The sequence below is a fragment of the Hipposideros armiger genome, unplaced genomic scaffold (genome assembly GCF_001890085.2).
Source record: "Hipposideros armiger isolate ML-2016 unplaced genomic scaffold, ASM189008v1 scaffold_255, whole genome shotgun sequence".
Classification (NCBI taxonomy): domain Eukaryota; kingdom Metazoa; phylum Chordata; class Mammalia; order Chiroptera; family Hipposideridae; genus Hipposideros; species Hipposideros armiger.
The window spans coordinates 822961-833087 of NW_017731605.1; positions in this window are offsets into that span (position 1 = coordinate 822961).

Here is a 10127-nt window from a genome sequence, read left to right on the forward strand (position 1 = left end):
ACCAAATTGTGGCTTATTAAGGTAGCTTTTATCATAGTGACTCCTGTTAGTGTAGCTATAGTTAAGGGTCTGTCAGTTTTTCCATTATAAGACCCTGTTTCAGAGGCTTATAACTGCCACAGAAATTCACTGCTGCCTGAAACTTGACACATTAGAGTGCTTGCAGCCTTTGGGTATATTTTGAAAATAAGAATAAAATAAAAATGATGGGGTTATTTCATTGAGATATGTGGCCTCAGCTTGCTAGCCTACAAGGATTCTGTAACAAGCCGACCTTAACCAGGCAGTGGACAGTGAGCTGACATGATAGATAGCAACATTTTCACATTTACCTCATTGCCATTACATTCCATCTGGCCAGTGATCTCCTTGTTAAAGAGCACTCATTGTCGTGATGGACAATAATGCCCCCATTGCTGTTATCATTGCCTATCACAGGGTAACCCAAGTTTCAAAAGTTTCTGTACATCATACATAAATTAACAGTATAAAAAGTTGTGGAAATGTTTTTGATAGAGCAAAGATCAAACCAGATGTATGCCCCCACCCCTCTTATCAATTCTTTGGATGGTTACAAGATTTGCGTCATATTGTTGTCACAAGGTGGGTTGAGTTTATATGGACAATAATAAAGTAAGTATTATTTACTTATTTTATTTAAGTTCTGTGCTTGCAATTATGATCTGTTGCCAGCAGCTGATCTGTGGTACTCTGGTTAGTGACTTGAGTTCCAGACTATAGGTTTTCCCATAGGAGAGGGTAACAGAAGAAATAATGAGTACATCTTCCAATCCTAACCTACAATAAATACTGATACACGATTAGAGTAAGATGTAAAGAAATGTGCACCTAAGTAAAACGTGGCACCTAATTATCAATCACTAACTATTAGCAATCACTACTTGACTTAATCTTGAGCCTTTCTGTGGTCTTAATCACATCATCCACCAACTAATACATTGCTCTAGTAGAGTGGTTAGAAAATGGTTAAAGTGGTTCGTATCTGACATCAGATACTAAGGCTTGCAAATTTCCAATCAACCATCTACTAACTGATTATGGACACACTGTTAAGCTACTGAAGGCTTCTGGTCCCCTTTCCTTATTTGTAAAATAATAACAATAATAATAATACATACATACCTCACAGAACTGTTATGAGGATTAATTAAAAAAATATATGTCAAGGGCTTACAGCATCAGTTCTAACCTCTTTGATATTGTTCCTCATCAGTAAAAAAAATTGAGCATGCATATCTTATTATAGATATAAAATATTTATACATTTATAAATTAAATCATGTGCCACTAAAATAAAATGTATGCATTATAAAACATACACAAAAAGTTGAAATTTTAAATGGTTGAAATAAATAGTTATTTTAAAAGAGATTTTCATTCTGTTTCATTAATAATACAGAACACATTTCTGCACTCAGGAAAAATTATTACAATACTTAAATAACATTTTATATTGTTATACTGACCTAATATTTTTATAAGAACAATGTGATTAAAATGATTACTTATTTAAATCTTATTTTAACACAGTGGTGTAATTAATTTGGAAGACTGTTTCTACTTTGTTTTAGTGATCATCACAGCTTAAAATATGCTTAATTAAGATATAAATATCCAAATGAAAGAAATTAATTTCTGGCTACACATTAAAAGTTATAGCCTATATACCAATTATGGAATGGTTTTTGTTGAAATACAGTTAGTAAATGTTCATCTTGTCTGGTTTTAGTCAGTTGTTTTTGAAAAAATCAGATTTAATTATATTCTACAAGGCAGGTTCAAAACACTGAAATTCTTCATTTGGAAGATTTATAAATGGATAAGAAAAATTGTTTCTGGATTTTTTTCTAGATTTAAAAATTTTTGGTAGGTAACATATTTAAAAAAAATCATTGTAATGGTTAAAAAAAACCCAAAACTTATACCATCTTTTTTTAATGCTCTTTTTCATGCCAGAGATTTCTTTTGTAAAACACATATTTTCTCTCTCATGATTTAGTCACATTTATCTGCAAGGTACAGATAAAGTGATTTATTTTTAAATATATAGAAAGATAGATAGCATAGTATTGACAAACAACCACATTTTATCACAATTTTAAAAACCTAGCAAATTTAAGACATGTATTTTGTGTAATTCATTATTAAGCACAATATCTCTGATGCATATCTAGGGGATAACCTGAGAACCTTTGTGTGGTACCAAACATTTTCATAGTCACACCCATGTTGTGAGAAAGGATTCTAAAAACTCCACTCTTTAACGAAGCAGACTGTAAATCCATTTATCTTGTTTTATGTAAACTACATGCCACAATAAACTAGAAAATGAATGAACAAATAATGGGGCCACTGCCTAACCCCCCACAACTTGTGGAATTCCCAACTCCTCTTTAGGACCCCTTAATGTAACATGTGGATTGAGAGAGGGTGCTGGTGTAAATCCCTACATTAAGCACAAGTCACACTCATTTTTCTGTTTGTCATGATGAGAATAAATAGAAGTTCAATGTTTTCTTCCCATATCTCAGTGGGTTGTCTTGCTGATATGTGCACACCCACTTGGAGGGCTACTGCCTCTGCAGGGCATTGGGACATAATGAGTAGTCAACAATTGTCAGTACCTTTCCAGTGTACCTCAATCTTTATCTTAAAGAAGTGTTCTTAATCTTTCGGAGGTGGTTTCATACTCCAAGGATATGATGAAAGCTATGCACTCACCCTCCAAGCAAATCTAATGTCCTTGTACACCTGCAACTTTGTACACATCTTCCTGAGGGGTCTACACCTGAGCCTGAGAAGGACTTACTTAGACCTAATACACTGACTAAAACATGTAAAAGATTCCACCACTCAGGGGTTTTACTATTGCTGGATACTTCATGGTTTGCAGGTGATTGGCTCATTTAAAGCCTTCCACCCCTCCTCATTATGTTTACATAGATCTCGATTCTAAACAAAGGGATTCCCACCATCTCTGTGGCTCCTTTCTATGTGTACACAAAAACAGATCCACAGACATCACTGTCACTTGGTATTCACTGGAAAGCAGCATTAACTCAGTGAATTTTTACCTTGGATCTGGTGATAGGTTCTCGGCTATTTGAGGGAGTGTCTCAAAAGTTTTCCTATTCCAAGAGAGACCAAATGACCAGTTTTTGCTTAATTAACTTAAATGTGAAGTTTAAGTTTATTTTTTAATCCAGTGTGCACAAATCTGGTTCAGAAGTCGCTTTCTGAAAGTCTGTTTGCTGGAAGATTAAAGTTCTGTCCAGTGAGAAATTTCATCCAAAAAAAAAAAATATATATATATATATATATATATATATTTTTTTTTATTTTTGGATGATACATTTTCAAGCACTATTTAAACACATAGTAACAATTAGAAATACAAAATTAAGGTTTCATAGGCTACCAAAAAAAAAATGACATCTTAAAAAAATTTTCCTAAATCCTGAAGCTCTTTTCCTTTTCCTTTGTCTTACTCTTCTCTTTGGAATAATTTCTGCTCAATTTGCACTTATTCTAAAATAAGGCTGGGTGTAGTAATTAGGCTTAACTGTGTCCTGGGCCAGTGGGTATTATGTGCACATGTGTACACACTGGTTGCTGAAAAATGACATTAGCTTTTGTACCTTTGTAAATTTGTAACATGTCCCTTGTATTCCTGTCTTGCTTCTCTATAATGTCCCCCGACCTTTCTACTTCTTATACAACATGCCAGATTATCAAAAGTCCCTCTAAACAAGAAGAGAAACTGATGATTATTTTCCAATGCATCTCAGCATCAATTTCCAATGTGCACTGTGCATTTCTTAATGAAGGAGCACAAGCCATTTTATATCAATATACATGCATAAGAGAGCTAATTGGGGTTTTGTTTGTTTTTTAAAGATTTTATTGGGGAATTGGGGAAGGGGAACAGCATTGGGGAATCGGGGAAGGGGAACAGACAAGTTCCTGTCCTTTTGTTCTTCAGTCTAGCTGTGGAAGACGTCGCTTCTTTGGTCCATGTTGGTATTATCATTGCGCTCTTCCTTGGTGAGGCAGTCGCTCACTGGCCATTGGATAGCCGTTCATGGCGGCTCATGGCAGCTCACGCAAGCTCACACCAGCTGCCGGCCAGCCCCACTGCAGCCTTCGCTGTCGCTGGCGACTCACAGCAGCCCAGCTCCAGGTCGAGCTGTTGTTCACCATCTTAGCTGTAGAGGGCGCAGCATCACTGGCCCTCATGTGGGATCCAAACCAGGGCCCTGCTGCTCAGAGTTGGCATCCCAAGTCAACTCTTAATCAAAGCGCCACTCAGCCGGCCTGCTAAGTGGTTTTTAAATACTCTGATTTTCCTCTTTACTTTTCCAAATATAGGATTTTTCTCAATCAATCAGACAAGCATCTTCCTGGGGGTAGATTACAATATTTACTGAAGTAATGGTAAAGAAAGATCTAGGTAATATTCAGTTTTTGAAATTCAAAGTAAGTCAGACTAAAGCCTCCCAAGTGAGGCTGTTGTCTTGAGAGCAGATTTTCTAAATTCCCTTATCTCCCAATGTCAGGTGAACATACTGCATGGTAGTAAGAAAATATGACATAAGAAGAGTCAAAGTAAAAGCTCATCTTTTTTCTAGCTCAGAGCATTATAGGAAGGGAGAGAGAGAGAGGATAAAGGAAGGAGAGTGGGCCTGACATCAACATGAATACGTATTGATGAATATATGTCTGACAATTGAGTTCGCGAACTTGTTGCAACAATGTTGCTAACCTTTTTTTGATATCAGAGAAATTTATTTCGAATTTGTACCAACTGGACAAACAGTTAACCAAGTTTACTATTTGGAAGTGCTGAAAAGGCTGAGTGAAAAAGTTAGACAACCTGAACTTTTCACCAACAATTCATGGCTCTTGCATCACAACAATGCACCAGCTCACACAACACTGTCTGTGAGGGAGTTTTTAGCCAGTAAACAAATAACTGTATTGGAACACCCTCCCTACTCACCTGATCAGGTCCCCAATTACTTCTTTCTTTACCTGAAGATAAAGGGAATATCGAAAGGAATACACTTTGATAACATTCAGGACATCAAGGGTAATATGATGACAGCTCTGATGGCCATTCCAGAAAAAGAGTTCCAAAATTGCTTTGAAGGGTGGACTAGGCCCTGGCATTGGCTCATAGCTTCCCAAGGGGAGTACTTCGAAGGTGACTGTAGTGATATTCAGCAATGAGGTATGTAGTACTTTTTCTAAGATGAGTTCGTGAACTTAATTGTCAGACTACGTATACTTCCTACGCACATATGAATTGCAGTTTGAATAAAACTTTGCAACACTGCTCTATGTAGAATGAGATGTCACTCCCACCAGCTGTGAAGTTGTAGAAGCTCAAGTGCACACACCAACGCCTCTCTGAGTTATAAGAATTCAGAAAAACACTTCAGCATCTATAGTAATTACTGATTTTGGAACTATATTACACATTTGGAGATAGAAAAGCTGACTCATTAATGTAATTGACAGACTCAGAACATATTTTGATTTTGATTCTATTTATAAATATTGACTCACTGAGGCATCTCTTGGTTGATATCAAAAGTCTTGAGTTTAAGTTCCACTTATGTTTTATTGAGTCTCTTTGAAAACTAGAGTATTGTATTTGTGAAATGAGTCTATATATTGCTGGACTCCTTCCCTCTCACAGATATTTCAGACATTCCTGAAATCACACTTGAGAGAGTATCATGAGTTAGCACATGCCTGAGAGAGATGAAACCCCATTGTTAAGGGCAAGAAGCTAAAGAGAGCCAAGAACAGGAGTGAATGGACAGCCATGGAGTCTGGTCCCCATGTCTCTGTCACCATCACTGTTCAGATTCTCAAGCCCTTAACGTTTTAGCATTAATTATTCATTAGAATTAGACATAGCCACGAAGCCATCTTAATGAGCTTTAATGGCAAATAGCCAAAATGTCAGACCTCTCCCCTTATGTGTTACCTGAGGGGATTCTCTCCAGATCCTTCCTGTCCTCATCTGTAATAAAAATACTGTTAACCCTTAATACCCCTGGCAGAACTGGTCAATGGCCTGTGGATGCCATAAATGCTTCCCAAAGGGGTAAAGTGGGGAAGAGCAGAGATGCATTAGAAACTAGAGGGAAATAATTGAGTTTTCCAAGAGTGATGACTCCAGTCATAGCAGGAACTGCTTCCATGTGTTCTCTTTTGTGAACAAACATCAAATTAAAAGCTGTATGCCCAGGCCTAGAACCACAGCAAAGGTGAGATCTTACTAGGGATTCTTCTCTAAAATTTCAAAAATCTTGTAAAGCATATCCACTGTTTAATATTCACATGTACAACTTAGTATATAAATCTTTAAGAACACATGTACAAATGTAGGACACAGCCTGTAAATACTTGCTAAATAAATGAACTTAAGTAACAAAAAGTAGAGGTGCCCTTTGTGGGACACTATAGAATTCAATCAGTAATTAACGTATGTTCCACTTTTTATGGCCCCTCCATCGCTCCACCATATTCCAGGCTATCAATTATCATGGAAAACACATGTACAGTATGTGCCTACTCTATCCTTTTTTTGTCTCAATCCCTTCCTAGTAAAAATGTAGAAGGTGGCCAAGTACATTAACTTACGCAGGCTTGTCAAGACTCTTTATGGTACATTTCCTATAAAGCACTATTTCATCCCCAAAAGTTTAAATGAATCTGAATGCTCCTCCAAATACTCAGATTACTTTCTGAAAATGACTTAGGCACTGGGGACAACTAGAGTGCCCATTTGATTGCATTTGGCCAGATTGAGTAATAGGGAGAGTTTAGCAGAAACAGACATGGGAAGCTCTATTTCTATCTTGGTTAGACTGGAGTACTGGCAAAGAGCAAGTAACCAGAAGTTGCTGCTATGACTCTGTGGACAGAAATGAGGGAGATGGCAATTTTAAAATAACTTTTGCCTTCCCAGAACCAGCACTGCATGCACAAATAGAACTGTGAGGGCTAGGCGGAGTGCTAAAGAGATAGACACTCTTCCAGTTGCCAGATGTCTGGCTATATAACTTTTTGGCACTTTATGCTACATAGAGGCAGATCTATGGATTGGATCTATAAACATTACAGTTACCATCTGACAACTGTTCAGTGGCCTCTGTCCAGTTTCTAGTGGACAGGTGTTTGAATTACAACAACAAAAAAACTACCCTCACAATTGGAGCTACTAATTGATATGCTTGTTGGAAGGCCCAGAAACAAGGCCAAGAATTGAACGGGCATGAAGGCAGAAATGTCCTCCCTTCCTGGTGGTCCCTCCTGTCTAAATTGGAGGCATTTGGGGAGAGATTTGCCTGGCTGCTGTGTGGTTCTGTGATTAGATGGCATCAGTTCCCCTGCTTTGAATTTGAGGCATTTCCCAAGCCCTTAATTAACTTTTTAAAATATTAAATATTACAGAGCTCCTTTTTTTCCCCTACCCAGTTCAGCTTTCACAGTTTCTGTGGTGGCTTGACTTATTTGCAAACTTGACAACGATGCACAACTTAGGTTTTGTTTGCAAATCTGAAGAGATGCTTAATGAATCATTGTTGATGTTTTTCTACGAACACTGGGAGAGGGGACAGCTCTAGTTATGAAGACCCACCAGATTCTGGGCGTCCCTGAGGACATTCAGACTCCCTCACGCCACCAGGGACAGAATGCTGGGCCTAATGGGCCATAGGCAGGATCAGAGGGAATGCATGAATGTTCCATACATTTAATGGTATATGAGCACATTTGAATTTCTAAAACTGTATGTTTGCCCTTGCAAGAGGTTCCGATTAAAATGGAGGGTTGTTTATTTCTTCCTATAATCTGTGCGGCATTTACCAATAAAACTTTGAAGAATAAAGCAACCTCACCATTCTGTGAAATATGGATCCTAAAAGAGCAAGTCCTATTTTTAGTTATTTAATACATTTCTCCCTTCACAAGTTTCTAATTTAGTGTGCCTCTGAGTCACAGTCAATAATGTGTCTAATGCTGATAATAGCATTGGCATAAGAACACTTTTCACTTTGGTGGGGTTCCTGTTAAGTCTAACAATTTTGAAGGTGATATTCATGGTGGCAAATGAGGGGCAAAGCTTTCCTGGTTAACTCCTTTTTTTTTTTTATAAGAAATAAGCTGTTTTTGTAGTGAAGTTTGCATCAGGAAGGCTGGTGATGAGTAAGAGATCTTAGATACAGAAGTAGATGCAATGTTAAATGTAAAATCTACTAAAATTGAGTATTTTGTTATCAGTTTTCCAAAAATGCAATCGTTTGGGAGTAGTGGGGTTTTTTTGCTTTTTTATTTTTTTATTATTTTTTTATTTTAGAAACTAGTAATTTAAATTTACTGGTAATAATAAATAATGTATGTTTTTTCAAAAAAAATATTGCACCAGGGAACTATGTCTCAGTAATCTGGAAACATTTTTAAATATCTGAATGACTATAGCTGTATCTTTTTGTATTGTAGTTAATAAATTAACCAGTCAATCCTGCCAAACTACCAATCCAAATGAATTTTATACTTTACCAAATTGATGAACAGTACAATTGATTTCAACCAGTTACCCCACTGAAACCTATTGAATTAATCATGAGCAGAAGCTGAGCCCAAGGGTCAGGCCATGTGCTGAAGCCCTTCCTGTTTATTTCATTGCTTCTTTCCATGCTGACCACAGACCCTGAAGGTTGGAGAAGATATTGAGCGCTCAGTCAGCACTGTGGTGTCCAGGCAGCATGTCACGAAGGCAGAAGTTTAGCAGAATGTGCTACTATATATGTATATATGTATGTCTATGTGTATATATGTACAAATGTCAGTAGTATACATATATAAATATATTCTATATGCTATATATTAGAATGATGATCTTATCAGGAAAAATAAAGATATTTATAGGCCAACATTTTTTAAAATCCAAAATGAAGCTGCTTTATTGAGCAACAGGGGGAAATGTCTCTTTTTAATTCTTGTTAATTATCGAAAATAGCAAAATACACAAGTGGAGAGAATAGTAATATAATGAACCTCCCCCCAACTTCCACATTTACCAACTCATGCCCAATCCTGTTTTATCTATATCCCAGCAACACTCTTTCCCTCCCAGACCATTTGAAGCAAATCTCAGACATCATATCATTTCATCTAAAAATATTTCAGTACATACCTCTGAAGAAATAAATTCATTTTTTTAAAAAAACTGGAAAACCATATGATTTTCACTTCACTTGAAACTCACAATTGTCAGTGATTCTTAAATACTTGCTTAATACCAACAGTCTCAGAATAACAAAACCAGCATTATCACCAATACTGTTTTTTCCTTTTTCTTTTTTGGCAGCTCTTTTGTCTTTTGGGTATATCCCAATAAAGATGTACAATCAAATATGTTTTAACAATACCTGGATAGTTTTCTGCGTGTTTATGCCACTAACTGGATATGCATTTAGGTTCATTTGTTTCACTTTTCTTTCACGTTTTAGGATTGATTTTTTTCAAATTTAACTTTGTTATGTAAAATATTCACATGGTTCCAAAATCAAGCCTACAAGACATAATCAAAGAACTCTAACTACTCTCCCTAGCCTTTCATGCCATTCACTCCCTCTCCATTGATAACTAGCTTATTTTATGATTTATGTTTACATTGTTTTAAACAGGAAAAACATAATATGTCATACATACATACAGACAGATAGACAGACATACAGACATGCAGTCGTGCCTCCCTCTCTTAGAGAAAAGATGGTAAACTATACTCACTTCTCTCTCTCTCTCTCTCTCTCTCTTTACTTTTAGTGAATTAAAACATACAAATTTATTATCTTACAATTATGGAGGTCAGAAGTCCAAAATGGGTTTCACTGGGCTAAAATCAAGCTAATGCCAGGGCTGCATTCCTTTTTTTAAAAAATTTTATATTTTTTATTAATTTCAGGCATACAAAACAACATACTGACTAGACATTTACATCCCCTTACAAAGTGATAAACCTTCCAGTCTATTACCCATCTGACATCATACATAGCTATTACAATACCATTTACTGTATTCCCTATGCT